At 41.0% G+C, this 17,028-nt stretch overlaps 1 protein-coding gene and 1 long non-coding RNA gene across 15 annotated transcripts in view; one reads left to right on the forward strand and one right to left on the reverse strand.

Moving 5' to 3' along the window:
• Positions 1–12,110, forward strand: part of LOC144295818 (uncharacterized) — a 45,598-nt gene extending 33,488 nt beyond the window's left edge. The window contains exon 4 of the long non-coding RNA XR_013362917.1: positions 11,737–12,110. This is a non-coding gene — a long non-coding RNA (uncharacterized LOC144295818). The remainder of the gene's footprint in view (positions 1–11,736) is intronic.
• Positions 1–17,028, reverse strand: part of LOC144295815 (phospholipid-transporting ATPase IB) — a 570,630-nt gene that overhangs the window by 103,411 nt on the left and 450,191 nt on the right. The window lies entirely within an intron of this gene.

Raw genomic sequence — 17,028 nt, forward strand, 5'->3', positions numbered from 1 at the left:
TACGAGGTAGTATATACCTTGCCATCCCATCCCATCCCATCCCATCCCAACAGTTAATTTTTTAAAAAAAGAAAACACTTCTCTAACAACCTCAGTACCATACAAAATTACCTGTAAGATAGCTTATGATTTATGATAAGAGAGAAGGAGGTGACACCGAGTTTTGGGACTCATTTGACCCAACATTTGAAGTCAAATGTCCCTTTTTCTAAAGAGGGGGAGGGGAGGACTGAAGTATGGGCTGGAAATGAACCTTCATGTGTAGAAGCTTTGGAACGTTTCTACCTGGGCCAGGTGGGGGGGCCTTTTGCCCCAGATCTTCTCACTGACCACATGAGTCCTAAACTGCCAAGCTACTAACTAGTTTCTTTCAAATTCCTAACTCATTCCTTTATGTGCTCCTTTCTGTTTCTGAGGATAGATTCTAATGGCTCTCAGCACATTTCCTCCTGGGTAAGCCCAAATTAGTCCCGTCTCAGACTCCCACTGGGCTGTCTTGGTACATCACAGAACGCTGGCTGAGAAAATCCCTTTTCAGTCCCTACAAATCACCCTAGTACCTGCTACTCTGACGAGGCCTGTGCCATTATTTATTACAGAATAAGCACTAGCTGTTGAGGGTCAATTATTCCATTGACCAGGCATTACAATAATTCCTGGTAATTAAAAGAGGTACTTAATGTGAATCTGGGTGCATATTGAAAGAAACATTAGTCCTTTTGTCATCTTGGCAAGTCTATTGTTCTGAGCCAGGCCCAACCAATTAACATCTTTTGCCAATCCCTGTCAGCTGGAGCTTAAAAAAAAGGAGAGTTGGGGGGGAGGGTCAGTCAGATGCTAATTTAGATACAATTGTGTCAGGGCTGTTTGGAAGGGACTGGCTCTAAGGAAGCCACCAGGGTTTAATGAAGCAAACAGCTTGGGTCCCAGTGACCCTGCAGGGGTAATTTTAAAAAGACCCCTCTGTGTTCCTGTGCCAAATAGCGGAGGGGCATCACAAGAAGCCCTTCCTTTAAAAAAAAAAAAAAAATGAAGAGAGGGATAATCATCCGTTTAATCTGCTCATTAAACAAATCTCTCAGGCGGACTTAACATGAATTAGCACTTCTCTAGAAAGGTAAAATGTGACATACAGCAGACAGTCCAGATAATTTGAAAGGTCACAATTCTTTATTATAAGCTCAGTTGTTATTACTGTATTAATATTCGATGATATTGAGTAAAGACCCCCACCTTCATTCAGCCTTGGGAGCAAAACAGTATGTTTCCCTGACTGGAAGACAACACCAAAAAACACATTCATCAGGCCCCAGTACAGACCTAATCACAAGCTAAGGCCAGACAACATGTTTTATTCCATGTTTTTCAAACACAGGAATTAAGAGGGAGAGAAATCTGAGGCTGCCAACTCCTTCTACTAGCTTTCCACTTAACTCAGGCTTGGCTCACACGTGTGGCTGGGAATGTGATAGTCGGGCCTCAAGAAGACTGAATTTCTGCACAGAACCTCAGAAGCCCAGGGCATGCGTTTTGGCGGCCACATGGTCTACAGCGTCACAGCCTGGACACAGTGATTCAAGGGGCCCAGGCCCCGGGACGATTCAGGATTGACAGTGCCTGGGAGGCAAACTTCCCAGAAAACAGGGGAATCTTTTATCCACAAGCAAGACACCACATTGACATAAACACCTCCTTCACAAATCTCCCAGTGTTATCTAAGGGGGATAATTAGTCTGCTCTTCGTATTTACTTACTCATTCCTGGGTGCCGAGAATGGTCCTGTGATCATGTTGAGATGGTGTTTACAATGAGGCCCGAAGACACAGTTCTCTTTTTTTTTTTTTTTTTTTTATTATTATTTTTTTTATTGGTGTTCAATTTACTAACATACAGAATAACACCCAGTGCCCGTCACCCATTCACTCCCACCCCCCGCCCTCCTCCCCTTCTACCACCCCTAGTTCGTTTCCCAGAGTTAGCAGTCTTTACGTTCTCTTAACTAGTCAACCTAAACCCTCAGATAGGAAGCTTAGGCCCACTGAATGATGATTTCATTTGAAAAGAACAAAAAGGCTAATACTGGACCACTTTAGAAATCTTTAGTATTTCCTATCATAAGGGAAAGAGTAAAGCACATTTCAAAATAAATTGACACTAAAACAGAAACTTGCACACCAGTGTTCATGGCAGTATTATTCACCATGGCCCCAAAGTGGAAACAACACCAATGTTCATCTACAGATGAGTTAATAAACAAAATGTGGCATACAATCATGGGGTTCAAGAAATGCTGGCTGGAAAATACGGCATCTAGGCATAGTAAATATTTTAAGCTGAAGGAGATTGAGAAAATGGTAGAAGAGAGGTTCTTTCTGACCTCCTTCTACCCTTCTCCCCTGAAGCAGGTCATAGGACTCTCATGTGAGAAGTGTCCTCCCTAGGTCCAGAGTAAAGGAACATGGACACGCTGCAAAGATTTCAAACACACAGCCTTGTTAAACACCCCCCAGTTTACTACACTTGGCTCATACTCTGGGCCCTATCATATCTTTCTAATCTTTCACTCTTCCCCAAACCTAGCAGAGAAACACTCAGGTTGAACCATTTCTTTGGGTCTTTATGGCCTTATGATTGCTCCCATGTGACATGAAACTTACATAAATGAATTTGTATGCTTCTATCCTGTTAATCAGTTTAATTTTCAGACCTAGCCAGGGACCCTAAGAAGATCAAGGAAAACTTGTTTCCTCTTTTACAAACCATTCAGTAGAGTAATGTTATTTAGTCTTAAAAAGGAAAGGAATTCTGACACGTCCTACAACATGGATGGACATGTTAAGTGAAATCATCAGTAAGACACAAAGGACCAGTATTGTAAAATTCTACTTTATATATGAGGTGCCTAGTCTAGGCAAATTCTGAGAGACACAAAGTATAATAGGATCTGGGGACAAGGTGGAATAAAGAATTATTATTTAATATGTACAGATTTTCTGATTGGGATGGTGAGAAAATTCTGGAGATGGACAGCGGTGATGGTTGTACAACATGATGAATATACCTAATGTCAATGAATTGTATACTTACAAATGGAAATGATTAGAATATAAACTAAAATATGACATGGATAGTCATAATTATATTTTTTATTAGCTACATTATTCTGGGAACTCACATCATTAAACTTGTGAAACTACTTACCTGGAATAATTATTACTATCATAACATCAACATGTATTTAGAGTTTTCTTTTACATAAACTAAATAAATGAGAAGATAAATAAGTCAACAGCTCTAATGTACATTTGCAAAGCTTTCATACTCAGCTAAAATGTATCAGATTTAAATAAAGATTTAATCTATGGATATTACTGGTAAAGAAATATCTTCAAGTTCAAGGCAAGCCCTGAATAAGATATTTAGTTTTTAAAACACTCCTTAACACTGTTTGCTCCTTTTATCATCCAAATAATATTTTCTACTTTATTGCTTGTTATTTAAAAGTTAACCATCACACACACACAAAATCAAAATCATTGAGCCAAATGTCCCCACTATGAAAGGGCCAGGAAACTAAAATGCTGTTCAAGTAAATGGAACTAAGATTGTGACTGCCTGGAAGAGCTGTTCCTCTAAAGTCCATTTCTTCAGAAGAAAGCAGCAGTCAGTTGGCATTTGAAATGTTTTCTCTCTTTGGAAATTGTTGCCTGAACAGTAAGTCATGTCAGCTTTGACTCAGTTCCCTTGAGGCCTGAACCAAGTGAAGCCCGAAGCTAACCATTAAGCAACTGCAGCAGCCATGGGGTGTCTGGAATTTGTTGAGTGTGCTCAGCCTTAAAACAGAACAGCTGTTGTGGAATGCTGTTACAAGACACCTACGGGGGACTTGAGGCCTCAGGGACACCCTTGTCTATTCTGCATAGGGAGGCAGATCACTGCTTCATTACTTCCTCATGAGAAAAGAAGTTGTAGAGATGAAAGTACCCATGCGCAGGTCTGGACAAGACAACGTGATGAGTGAAACTATGCTCAACATACCTAAGTCACTGTTACCACAGCCCAACGTGCTCAGAACAGAGTTGCACACATTGCCAGTGCACAGCAGTGGCTGACTTTCAGAAATCATCAGAACCATGACATTAGAAGATCTGCTGCAACAGACACAGGAACAAATATGGTGTATTTCAGTAGGCAGCCGTTAGGCATTGAGGGGTTATTTCTCAATGAGATTTCAAAGGTTGATCTCAAATCACGATATTTATATAAATTACTTTAATTATGAGAGTCTGTTAGGGGAGATACTAGACCATAGAGCTGATCTGTTATCACAAAATCTTATCTGAAAAAAAAATCTGCCAGGGATATAGAAATAAAGTCAAAGGCTTAGACTAAAAAAGCAATGCAATAGGATAGTTTAACTCCTGGAAAGAACAGGTGAGATCCTACTTCTACTTGAAGAGCTGGCTCTATCATATCATGCTTTGGACTATCACAGAACTCAGACAAAATCTACACTGGCTCTATATTCTACGGTGGTTATCTAGGAGTATAGTACGATATATGATGGCTGAAAGCACAGATCTATCTATCCTTGGATTGGACATAAAGTAAGGATTAAAAAAAGTCATGAAGGGTGGATAAAGAAAGACTATAATGGCAAAAAGAAAATTGGAAAAAAAAAATCTCTGAGAGGCCTGCTAATCAAGTAATGTCTTTGTGGTAAGAAAATGTCATCACTACTGTGCAGCTGAAAGGGTCGTTAGAGATCAACACGTCCCCATCCCAGGGATTCATGAAATGATTGCTTGATTGGCTGAGTCAATAAGTCCTTAAACAAAAGAAAAAGCAAGAGATAGGGACACCTGGGTGGCTCAGTCTGCCATTGGCTCAGGGTGTGATCCTGGAGTCTCGGGACCAAGTCCCACGTTGGGCTCCCTGCATGGAGCCTGCTTCTCCCTCTGACTACATCTCTACCTCTCTCTCTGTGTCTCTCATGAATAAATAAATAAAATCTTAAACAAAAAAAAAAAAGCAAGAGATAGAAATCTAAGACCTCTGTCATGGAGAAACCCATGGAGACGGCCAGGATTCCAAATGATTGTTAGTAAATGGTTATCAAACTGGCAGACTGATTGTAATTTACCTCCTTTTTAAAGTTATCATTTGTTGGAAATGCAACAATACCAGTCCCTTGGATGTTTCCTGCCCTATTTAGATTGCTCATCAACAAAACATATTTATTAAGGACCCTGTGGGAGAAACAGACGAAGGTCTGAGGCCAGGTCAGGAAAGTGTACAGGACTGTCAAGTTGCAGAAGAGAGCCTGTCCTAAGACTCTCATCTCATCATCTCAATAATGAAGTAGAAATAGCACCAGAAAAGCAAAAACCTGTGGAGAAAGTACTCACAAAGGAACATGAACCAGAAGAAAGGAGGGGAGAAGGAGGGAGAGCATTTTATACCAGAAGAACAAAAGCATTCATAGGAAGGCAGAGAAGAAAGGCCAGGAAGGAGACCCCACTGCTGGGGCAGCAGGGTTCTGGGGGAGTCCCTAAAGTGGGACAGGCTGTAGAGAGCCTAAAACTGGGTAGAGTTACTAGAAGAAAAATAAGGGAGTCTCTGCAACTGAGTGACAATGGGATCTTAGAAAAGGCATGGCTGTCGTTGTGCGCACCAGCAAAGGAGAGATTGAAAGCAGGAAGATGGCAGCACTAAAGGATCTGAAGGTTACAGTGCGGGGAGGGAAGGAAAGTCAACGAGGTGCAGAGACCGATCAACTGTGAAGGGCAAAGAGGGGAGGGGGCCAGCGACATGATCAGAGGCTTGGGACAGTGACAGGAGTCAGGAGAGGAAGGACAGAAGCAGAGACATTAGGAAGGATGTTATCTGGAAGGGGGTGAGGGATAGAGAAGAAAAGGTGTAGACATGCAAAGCTGAGAGTTAGGGACATCAGGCACACAATTGGAAAGTACAGACAGAAAGCTGGGGTAACTGTTATTTTATAAGAGACAGGTTTTCCTGAGGTGGGGCAACAAGGAACAAAGGGAGGAGAGGAGCAAGATTTGGGAACAAGACACAGGAGTGTGTTGAATGCTTAGGTGGCCGCAGGCTTTCTTGCCAGTTCTGTCATTCGTCGTCCAGCAGCCTGGCAGGGCTGGGAGGGCTGGCAGAGGGAACATGATGGAAGAGGTGGGAAGGGGAACCAGGGCCTCCCAGGTGCCCTCTGGGGAAGCAGAAGGCAAGAGGCTGAGGCTGTGTGCCAGTGGACAGGGGAGAATCAGGATGGGGATGGGTGTGGAGTCTGGGTTGCGATGGCAGCTGGTGACCTCCACATTCAGGGTCATGAGGAAGTAGAGGCAGCAAGCAGAAGCTCACCAGCTGATGAGGGTGAAGTGGCAAAGGGAAGAAACAGGCCAAGCTCAGCGAGAGGATCAGGCAGGCCGTTTTTTTTTTTTTTTCTTAACTGTTCTTATTGTTTAAATGGTAGAAGAGACCAAAATATTAAAAGACAAAAGGAGAGAGAGAGACAGACATGAGAGAGACAGAGATACGAGAGAAGGTGAGTGGGCATTAAAACAGAATCAAGGCCTACCAAGAAGTGATGGACAACAGAATCAGAGAACAGGAAGAAAGCAAATCTGGAGAAGAGAAAATCTTATCTGTTTAGAAAGGAGTACAGACTTAGGCACTCTTCCTTTAGAAAACTTTTTAAAGTGGGGTACTTGGGTGGCTCAATTGGTTAAGTGTCTTACTCTTGATTTCAGCTTGAGTCTCAATCTCAGGGTCATGGGTTCAAGCCCGCATTGGGCTCCATGCTGGGTGTGGAGCCTACTTAAAAAAAAAACTGAATGAATGAATGAATGAATGAATGAATGAATGAATGAATAAATAAATAATGAATAAAATAAAAATGTTAAGTGCCTAAGGAAGTCATCTGCTGAAAGAAAGAGTAGAGATTAAATTAGGGGCAAGAGAAGGTGGAAAATTGGCAGTAACAGAACAGGACCAAGAGACCAGGGCTGGACACGCAGAGATCTGTCTAGATATCTCTGTGTATCTGTTCAAGTATCTAGCTACTGAATAACCAAGAAAACCCAAAATAGATATCTCACATCATTAAGATTATTTTTGTTTGGGTACATAAAAGAACTGTATCTAATAATTTGTCAGATATTGAAGATAAAGCAAAGGATATCCCTGTAATCTTTTAGGAGTTTAGAGTCTAACGAGGAGCAGTCCAGTTTTTTTTTTTTTAACTTTAATTCATTTAAGTAATCTCTATACCTAATGTGGGGCTTGAACTCATGACCCTGAGACCAAGAGTCATGCCTTCCTCCAACTGAGCCAGCCAGGTGCCCCAAGAAGCTGTCCAATTCTAACAGAGTAAGATACGGATAGGGTGGACAATGAGCTACAAAAGTGACCCATAGTTATTGGGATGGTTGTAGAGAAGTGAGTGTGTAAGGGAATATTATACTTAACCACTGACATTTGAATCAAAATGTTAACCAGAAGCAATTCACTCAAAGAGAGTGTGAAAAAAAAACACTTCAGCAGAGAAAATATTCATGAAGCATGTAACATGCTAGGGAAGATACAAATGTCTCCACTTGAAAAGTCCCCCAGGGGTTTGATTGGCACAGGGTCTTGACTGGCACCTTAAGGAGTTTGGGCAGGCGTCCATAGGAAAATGGAGAGCTGTGGAGGGTTTGAAGCTGGGGCCATCTATGGTTTAAGAAATTTCTCTGGCAGCAATGGCTTCCAATCTAGGCTGGGGATGGGGTCACCTGAGGACCTGGTACAAATATTAATTTCTGGACTTCCTATCCTGAAGTTCTGATTCAATATGACAGAGGTAGAATTTGCACAAGAGTGTTTTTAAATGCTTCCCAGATGACACTCATTCATTGATTTTGAAACTATTTAATTCCTAATATTTTAAGCTGAGAACCCAATAGCAAATAAAACAGACAAAAATTGCAGACTCATAGAGCTTATATATATAGGAAGTCAAGTCAAAGACATATGTAAATTGTAAGGTATATCAGAAGGTGAGCAGAGCCATGAATAGGAATTAAGCATGGGAAGAATAAGGTGGGTGTATAGCACAACATGTATACTGTGTTGTTGAGGAGGGCATTGGTGAGAATTTGAGTAATGACCTAGAAGGGGTGACAGTACCAGGACACTAATTTCTGAGGAAGAGGGCTGTTGGCAAAGGGACCAGCTAGTTCATAAACCTTAAGCTGGAATTTATCTTGGATAGTTGAATGACAAGACCAGCATAGTAGAGAAGAATGTGTGAGGTGGACAGTAGCAAAGGATGATCATGAATGGCCTTATAGACCATGATGAGGACTTACTCTGAATGAGGTGAGAAGCCACCAGAGGCTTCTGAAGAGAGGAATAACATGAGTGATTTAGGTTCTTAAAGGATCATTTGGGTTGCCGTGTTGAGAATAGATGGAAGTAGGGAGACCAAGTGGGTAGCGGTGGAATTGGTGGGAAGCGATGGAGACTGGATACATACTCCAGGGAGGGCTGAGATGAGGAAGGAAGAGAGAAGCATCAACCAGACCAGTCATGAGGTCAATGCTATGGTTGAGGAGGAAAGAGACAAGGGTTGTAGGCTGGGGAAGACTAGTCAGAAAGCTGTGTCACAGTTAACACTGCCATGCTTAAGGATCACTTGTACAGAGGTCAAGAATGAGTGTTGGGTTCCTGGTTTGATTTACTTGAAACCAAGAACAGATTTATAGCAGGAGAAACAAGTTTCAGTTCTGCTCTGACCAACTCCTTCCCTTCCCCCACCTCTGGTGCTCACATGAATACGCAAACCGCAAACCTCCTCTATTTGGGAGGTGCATTGAGTTAGTCAGTGATTGGATATGTTGCTTTTGAGAGGCCTAGAGACCAAGAGACATTTAGGAGGAAATGGTCAAAAAGATGGAAATTTATCCTGTAAATGTGGGCTTGAGGCTTGCGGGGTGGGGGGGGTCTGAGCTGGACACGGGATTAGGGTCACTAAGAACCCTGGTTGAAAGCACGGGAAAAGGGATCTCTGGGTGGCGCAGCGGTTTGGCGCCTGCCTTTGGCCCAGGGCGCGATCCTGGAGACCCAGGATCGAATCCCACATCAGGCTCCCGGTGCATGGAGCCTGCTTCTCCCTCTGCCTGTGTCTCTGCCTCTCTCTCTCTCTCTGTGTGACTATCATAAATAAAAAAAAAAATTAAAAAAAAAATTAAAAAAAAAAAAAAGAAAGCACGGGAAAAGCAGAGGGACAGAAGAAATTGAAGACCAGCACCTGGGACTTCAACATTCAAGGGAAAATGGAGGAAGAGGACCTTTTATTAGCCTGACGCAAAATGCCTACAGAGATGTGTGTGCGCGTGTGCACACACACACACACACACACTTTGGAGAATCTTTTTTTTTTTAATGGATACTTCATATAGTTATGGTTGTGATGTGCCAAGCATGTCAAACAGTTACGAATGATTATTTTAAATACAAATGATCCAAAATGTAAGTATCCATACGTAGTATTTATTCTTTGCCCACCAGATATGGGGATTCCTATGGGTGGAAGCTGGGTTTTCTATTTTGAAAATGCTGGTGATTCAAACAAATAATCCAATCTGCTTGTACAATGTCCAATATCCCCCAAAGCTTTGGGGAAGGGAGTAAGGATATTACTGAAGCTTTGCTGCAAGTAAAAAAAAAAAAAAAAAAAAAAAAAAAAAAAAAAAAAAAAAAAGCCAGATAAGACTATTAGCATCTGACTTTACAGTCAGATGATGTCTTCTGGCTAGAATCATGTTTGCCTTTTGAAATGCAGAGATGATGGTGGGAAAAATGGTTTCCTGCAGATCTGTTGAGCAAGCTTTCCTTCCTGCTAAGTGAACTTTTTCATTATCCTTTTTTCAAACCCCATGCTCTTGTTTCATTTGATTGCCCAGAATGTTTTATTTTGTTATCCTTTTCCATAAATACTAGTCTGGTTACTGAATTAGATCCCTAATCTACATTATTATAACTAAATTATTGTGAATTATCCTTATTTGGGAATCATCCAATTTGGTAGATCAGCTGGTGTTTATAGGCTCTGTACATATGCTATTTTCATTCAAATTGTCTTTATATGCATGTTTAAAAGGAGTGGTTCCCCTGAGCACCCAGTGATGAGCTATTGTCAGCAGAGCAATGATCATTAACAAATAATCACCATATCCTGTTGGAGATAGTTTGCCAGCTAACAGGCTATGGAATGACTATAGTTTAGCTAATAAGCTCAAGAGTGAAATCTAATCTAATTTTGAAACCTCAGCCCTCCTTGCCAGGTATCTTTGGTATTAGTGGCAAATTTAAAGCATGCCTATTTACACCTAGAAACTGATTTCTGAAACTGCCCTGTTCTTGCTTCTAAGATTTATATATGAAAATAATGGAAAAATAATGAAAATTTAAAATTTGTCCTTTCTAGTTTAGTTTCTTCTAAAAAGCACACTTTAAATTATGTGCATATAATATACTTATGAGTTTGTATTCATAGCCATGATCAATTTTTACATTAAAGTATGCCATCTACTGAATATAAAATTTAACTCTAAAGGCATACACATCATGTAACACTTCTCAACCCCAAGAACTGAGGGATTTTTTTTTTTCTTTTGCACATACACAGATGCTGCTGGAGCTCCCTACTTAAAAATTCTCCAATCCCAGGAAACTCGCAAGACCCTTTCAGTTTGGGCCATTTCCTTTTTCTTCTTCAAACCAACTCCCAGGCTCCCTTACCCCAAGTCTACTTATGAAATCCCTTGGCCCAGGGCCATTCATCAGCCATTTCCAGAACTACCCGGGCTGGCAGAATCATGCCTAAGAGTTTCTTCTCTCAGGGCTGGTGTTTCCAGTACAGCTCCTCAGACAGTTGTGTGCATTCCCAGCCCTGTCCCCACTTCTCTGTCTCCCTTCACTTCTCTGCTTCTCCTTCACTACATGCGGGGCTGCCTCCGAACGCAACACTAGCCGTACTACTCATCTGACTCTATGACGGGTCATGCTTCCACACAATGCTGTATCAAACAGGGAGTTAGCCCTTTCTCCCATCCAGATCCACACTCCAGGAAGACTCCCAGATTCTCTTGCTTCTTCTGTAGACCTCCTGTCTTAGCAGCTAACCTGGACACAAGAGAAGAGTCGATTTCTCCCATAAACCCCCTCCTCTCACAATGTTTCCTGTTTTGCTAAACAGCACCACACTGTCTCCTCCTTGTTCAGATGAAATACCTAGAGGGTATCTTGGATTCTTCCCTTTCTCTAAGCCCCTCATCCAATCCCTGTGCAAGTTCTATGTGTCCTGAATACATTTCTCTCACCTCCACCCTCCACCCTACTCCAAGTTTTTCCTATTGATCCTGGGCCTTCTTGCTTCCACTCTTTCCATTGAACCACCTACATCCTACGTAGCAACAAGCTGACCTTTTAAAATGTATATCAGACCATCCAATTTTCCTGCTTAAAACTCTTGAAAGACTTTTCATTCCATTTAGACTAAGATCCAAGTTTCTTATTTTGTCCTTTATAAAGACCCCCATGGTCTGGTCACTACTCACACCATGCTTTCCTTTCCTGCCACCCTCCTCTATTCCCACTCCAGCCAAACTGACTGCTGTTCTGTATTTAGAACATACCACTTTCTGCACCTTCTAATCGGCACCTCTCTCCCAACCTTAGGCACCATGGGCTTCTGCTTCCCACTCGGATCCCAGGCAAGATGGTGGCTCCCCTGAGATGTCTCCATTTCTACCCTATCTGAAGGAAGTACACAGTCACTTGCTGTAATTCTCTATAGAACTATGATACAGTTTTTCCTCCTGTTTATATATTATTCATTAGTTTCTGCCTGACATCACCAGAATGGAAGCTCCATGAGAACAGAGGCACTTGTCTTCATCCTGGTTGTATCTACAGGTCCTACAACAGTAACTGGTACATCATAGGCATAAATGAATTTGTGCTGAATGGCTACATACAGAGTTTTTGATGAAAAATTACTCCCAAACCATTTCTGACAGGTTGATATTGTGAAGACAGAAGAATCTCATAATAAATGCCATGTACCAAGAAACTATCATAGGGACTTTACCAGACACTTTCATGTGTTATCTCATAATATCCATAATAGCTTGGGTTCTAAATCCTCTATTTGTCAGACATGCTCAGGAGGTTAAGTAAGTTGTGGCATGTCACACAGCAAGGGGCAGCTTCCCGAGCAGGGTTGAAATGGCCCCTCCTTACACAGGCTCACAGTGGCACGTTAGTGGGCCATCCCAGAGGTGTTGTGGCTCTATGGAGTCCAGCATTCACATCACGAACTGAGGAAAATGAGCATCATGCTTGCCAGTAATAAGCTTCCCCAGACCTGTATGAAGTCAATATCTGATTAAGATGTCCAACAAGCTTGATGGAAATAGTCCCAAACCTGGGCCAATCTAATATTAACTACCACTTAATACTTAGTGTTTAATACTGAATGCTTTCAGCCCTGGGTAGTGTTTGAAGAATACTTTCAATTAGGGGTCACTTAATGATCTAGTCCTCATTTCTATGCCAAAAAACAACCGGCACACAAAACACCTATTTGCTTCACACAGAGGCAACTTAGCCTGTGACGCTGTACAAATCTCCTGTAGCACTGAACACACCATTGCAGAGGAGAAGTGAGCTTCCAGCCCTTAAGAAGAGAGATCTCTGCACCAGACATGCACAGAATTTGCCTGAGTATCTCAGTAACGCAGGTGGAAGAAATAAGAGGAGTCACTAAGGGGTACGTGTGTGAAAACAAAGTTTTCTGTCGTTGTTTCCATTGCCTTTAACTTATTTTCCACAGGCATCAAGAAAATTCCACCCCTAAAGCCAAAATGAGTATCACATAACCAAGGAGATGCTGTACCATGCCAAGATAGGCTCTGCATGGTAGGCTACCCAAACCAACACACCCTACTAATAAAAATAAGAGAAAGATTTTAAAAGGCCACACACCTCCGTTTTTCAAAAGGATGTGAAGCCTCAAAATCAAGCAAACAACAATAAAATGCCAGATCAAAATCTATGTTAGAGAGGTTACCTTGGGATTTTTTTTTTTTTTTTTAACTTTTGTCTTCTTGCTTTTTTTGTCCTTTTGCCAGCATGGAACACTTTGGTTCTACCCGGAGAAACACTTCTACACTTAAGTACAGAGCTGGAGACTACAGTGTGTCCTCTCCACAGTTAGAACCCACCAGAGAGTCCCAAATGTAAATTATATTCATGTATAATTTTTAACTCATAAGGGTAATGGCGGGTAGTGGCAGGAATAAAATGGTTCAGATCTAAGAAGCAACCCAATTCCACTCCATTCTGAATTCTGTAGGCTTGAACATGACCATTTTAGAGTGATACAGCTTTGCCCTAAAGAAACTTCAAACACACTTTGAAGAAAACCACAGGTTTTCTTGAGTGACAGCAATATACAGGATCTTTTAAGACACATTTTTCATTAAATGAAAGTAAATCTCAAAGACAACACTGCTTGCATTTTCAGCATCGCTCTTTGGCTTTACTAAATTGACTCAGGAAGAGAAGCAGGCTACTTCTCAAGCAATGGGAGTCCATTTCCGCTTCCCCAGCCCATTGCACAATGCCAGCACTCTCAATCACTGCAGACCCTCAACCAAGGAGCTCTGCTGAGTTGTCAAAATGGGTTCCAGGCTATAACTTGGCAAACATGACTTAACCTGAGAGAAATGCTTTAAAACAAATTTTCATAACATCTGCCATGTCATTTTTAAGCAATACCTTCTGTTTCCACAGAACTTAAACACAGCTTTGTTTTTAAAAGCTAACTTTCGTAGGACTTTCTTCAGCTCTATGGGATATGCACTTCTGGCAATAAAAGGCTCCCACTAGGGGAAAAAAAAAAAGATTCTCAAATGTTTTAGCATTTCTGCTCCATGGACTTAAGTTCAAAATCAGTCTGTCCCAAAAGAATCAGGGGGAAAAAATGCAGCAAAGTGTCATCTCAGTCCCTAAAATACACTTCCACAAGAAGTCTGATAGGCAGAGTCTTTTGCTAAAAATGCACCAATGGTGATGGTGGCCTGCTGATCACCATGACAGAAGTATCAGGGACAGGAAATATCTATATTCATTCTGCTGGTAAACCCTTGTTTGAGGGTTATTTTCCTTAGAAGGAAATCACAAAACTGAACACAGAAATTTAGAAACTTTATTGTTGTGAGCATGCTTTTCATCCATCTACTATGTATTATGTACCAGGTAGTCTATTAGTATTTAAAAAGATACAGAAGATGAAAAGATCTGTCTTCATTTTCAAAGTAAATTGAGTTGTAGGCCACAATAAAGTATTGGTCTAAAGATATATAGTTGGAAGTTGATTATTTTTAGCTAGAAATGAAAGCCTTCGGTGCATATGATGTAACAGAGGGATAAAGTTAAAAAAAAAAGAAAAAGGTGAGTAAATAATCCTTCAGACTAATTACATTTAAGGGATAGGACATGGAGTAGGACAGACCAATGAAATATATTAAGGTCACAGTCAGGAGAGATAGGAAAAGATTATGTTTCAGAAGCCAAAAGATAGAATTTCTAGAAGCAATGAGTGTCAAGTGTTGCCAGAAGATCAACCACTATGAAAATGAAGAAGAGGTTACTGCATTAGGGAGGAAGGATGTGAAAGTGGTATTGATAATATCCAACAGGAAAAGAGCTAAGGTTCCATGCTGAGCCTAAAATAATAGTTCTTCTTAAAGAATATTTTATTAATCTGCCATTGAGCTTTAAGCAAGTGTGAAGAGAGTTATGATCAGACCACATCTCAGAGTTTTTTCTTTTTTAAGAGAAGTGAAGTCATTTCTGTAGTCCTGTAGCCAAGATGGGGTAGGGGGTAGGGGGATCGTGATTTAAACAAAACTTATTCATACAATGTTCTAGCCAGGGGATTCTCAACTTCCTGAAATCTTTTTCTTTTTTTTTTTTTTTTTTTGTTTTTATTTATGATAGTCACAGAGAGAGAGAGAGAGAGGCAGAGACACAGGCAGAGGGAGAAGCAGGCTCCATGCACTGGGAGCCCGATGTGGGATTCGATCCCGGGTCTCCAGGATCGCGCCCTGGGCCAAAGGCAGGCGCCAAACCGCTGCGCCACCCAGGGATCCCAAATCTTTTTCTTTTTAAAAGAGCTTATTTATTTATTTGCGAGAGAGAGCATAAGTGGGAGAGGGGCAGAGGGAGAAAGAGAAGCAGACTCCCCGCTAAGCACGGAGCCTGATGTGGGGCTCCACCCCAGGACCCTGGGATCATGACCTGAGCTGATGGCAGATGCTTAACTGACCAAGTCACCCAGGTGCCCCTGACTTCCTGAAATCATGAGACCTTTTGTTATTATTATTTTTTAAAGATTTTATTTACTTATTCATGAGAGACAGGGAGAGAGGCAGAGATACAGGCAGAGAGAGAAGCAGTCTCCATGCAAGGAGCCTGATGTGGGACTCAATCCCAGGATCCCAGGATCACACTCTGAGCTGAAGGCAGATGCTCAACCACTGAGCCACCAAGGCATCCCCCCCTCTTTTTTAAATAATTTAATTTATATATATGCCAATGATGATAAAACAAATTTAACAGCAACAAATAGACATTGGTCTTAGCAGGGAAATGAGAAAGAAGAAAGAATTGAAGCAACAATAAGACAAAAATAACAAAACAATAAAACAATTGTCTGAAGATGGTCTACAAATAACAATTATTTATAAAAAGGAAGTTTTTATATGTTGGAAGGAAGTTATTATGTAGTGGAACTTGAAGTGTTTGCTTCCTGGCAATAATCCTTGAGAGGTCATAGAAAAAAATGCCATGTTAAAGTGGATGGAAAAAAAGCTTCAGAAATAGTATTTTCACATAAACATGTGGAAAGAAACACACCCGTTGCAACAGAATTTTTATCCAAAAGAAAGAGCCGGTGAGCCTGTACTCTATACATGCCCTGTGTGAACAGTGTGGTAGCAACACTTGAATGCACTGTGTTCGCCAAGCAGTGATCCTTTCGATTATGTGCTGCACACAGAGCCCATATGTGGTTGCCTTCCCTTTTGTTTTTAGCTTTTTCTGAGCTTGATAAAGAAAACAAAGAGACATTTTTTTTGTCAGTTTCATGAAGTTTATATAAAATATCTATGGGCACATTATAAAAGTCCGTTCATGAGGAAAACTGAAATGGTACTAAATTGTTAGTCGGGGTACTATTTTGGTTCTGACCTAAAATTTCAGACAAGGAATTTTATAGCAGCCCAAAGCTATTTCACTTTGAATTATTTTTTTATTAGAGAGAGAGAGAGACAGAGAGAAAACACAAGGAAGGTGCTGAGGGAGACAGAGAGAAACATACTCCCCACTATCCGGGAACCCAGCTTAGGTCTCAATAGATCCCAGGACCTTGAGATCATGACCGGAACCAAAGTCAGATGTTTCACTGACTGAGCCATCCAGGCACCCCAAAGTTATTTCACTTTTTACAGAGAAAACAAGATTGAATTATTTAGGCAGTCTTTATAGAGTAATCACTGTACTGTGTACTTAACTTGTGCTACCTCTGGTGAGCAGAAGGCTATTTACCTACCCTATAGATGCCAGCATTCCCGGGGGCTTGGAGCTCTGTTCTGGGTTTTTTTTTTTTTTTTTAATCTCTTTGCCCATCTACCCTGGGCAGTACCATCTACTCCTGTGACTCTAACTACCATCCAAATAGTGGTAATTTCCAACTCAGTATACTAAAATAATTTTTTTTTACATTTTTTTAGATTTATTCAATGCATAAGCAGCAATGGAAACACTTTTCAAAAGCATTCTTCTGAGATTCAAAAACACAGTGATATATTTTATTTATCATTATCCTGTTAAAAAAAAAAGCAAGCTAAAAAAAGCAAACTGGGAAACCCAATAGACAAAGCAAAACTTGAGAAGAGTTATTAA

This window comes from Canis aureus, chromosome 24 (genome assembly GCF_053574225.1).
Source record: "Canis aureus isolate CA01 chromosome 24, VMU_Caureus_v.1.0, whole genome shotgun sequence".
NCBI classification, from domain to species: domain Eukaryota; kingdom Metazoa; phylum Chordata; class Mammalia; order Carnivora; family Canidae; genus Canis; species Canis aureus.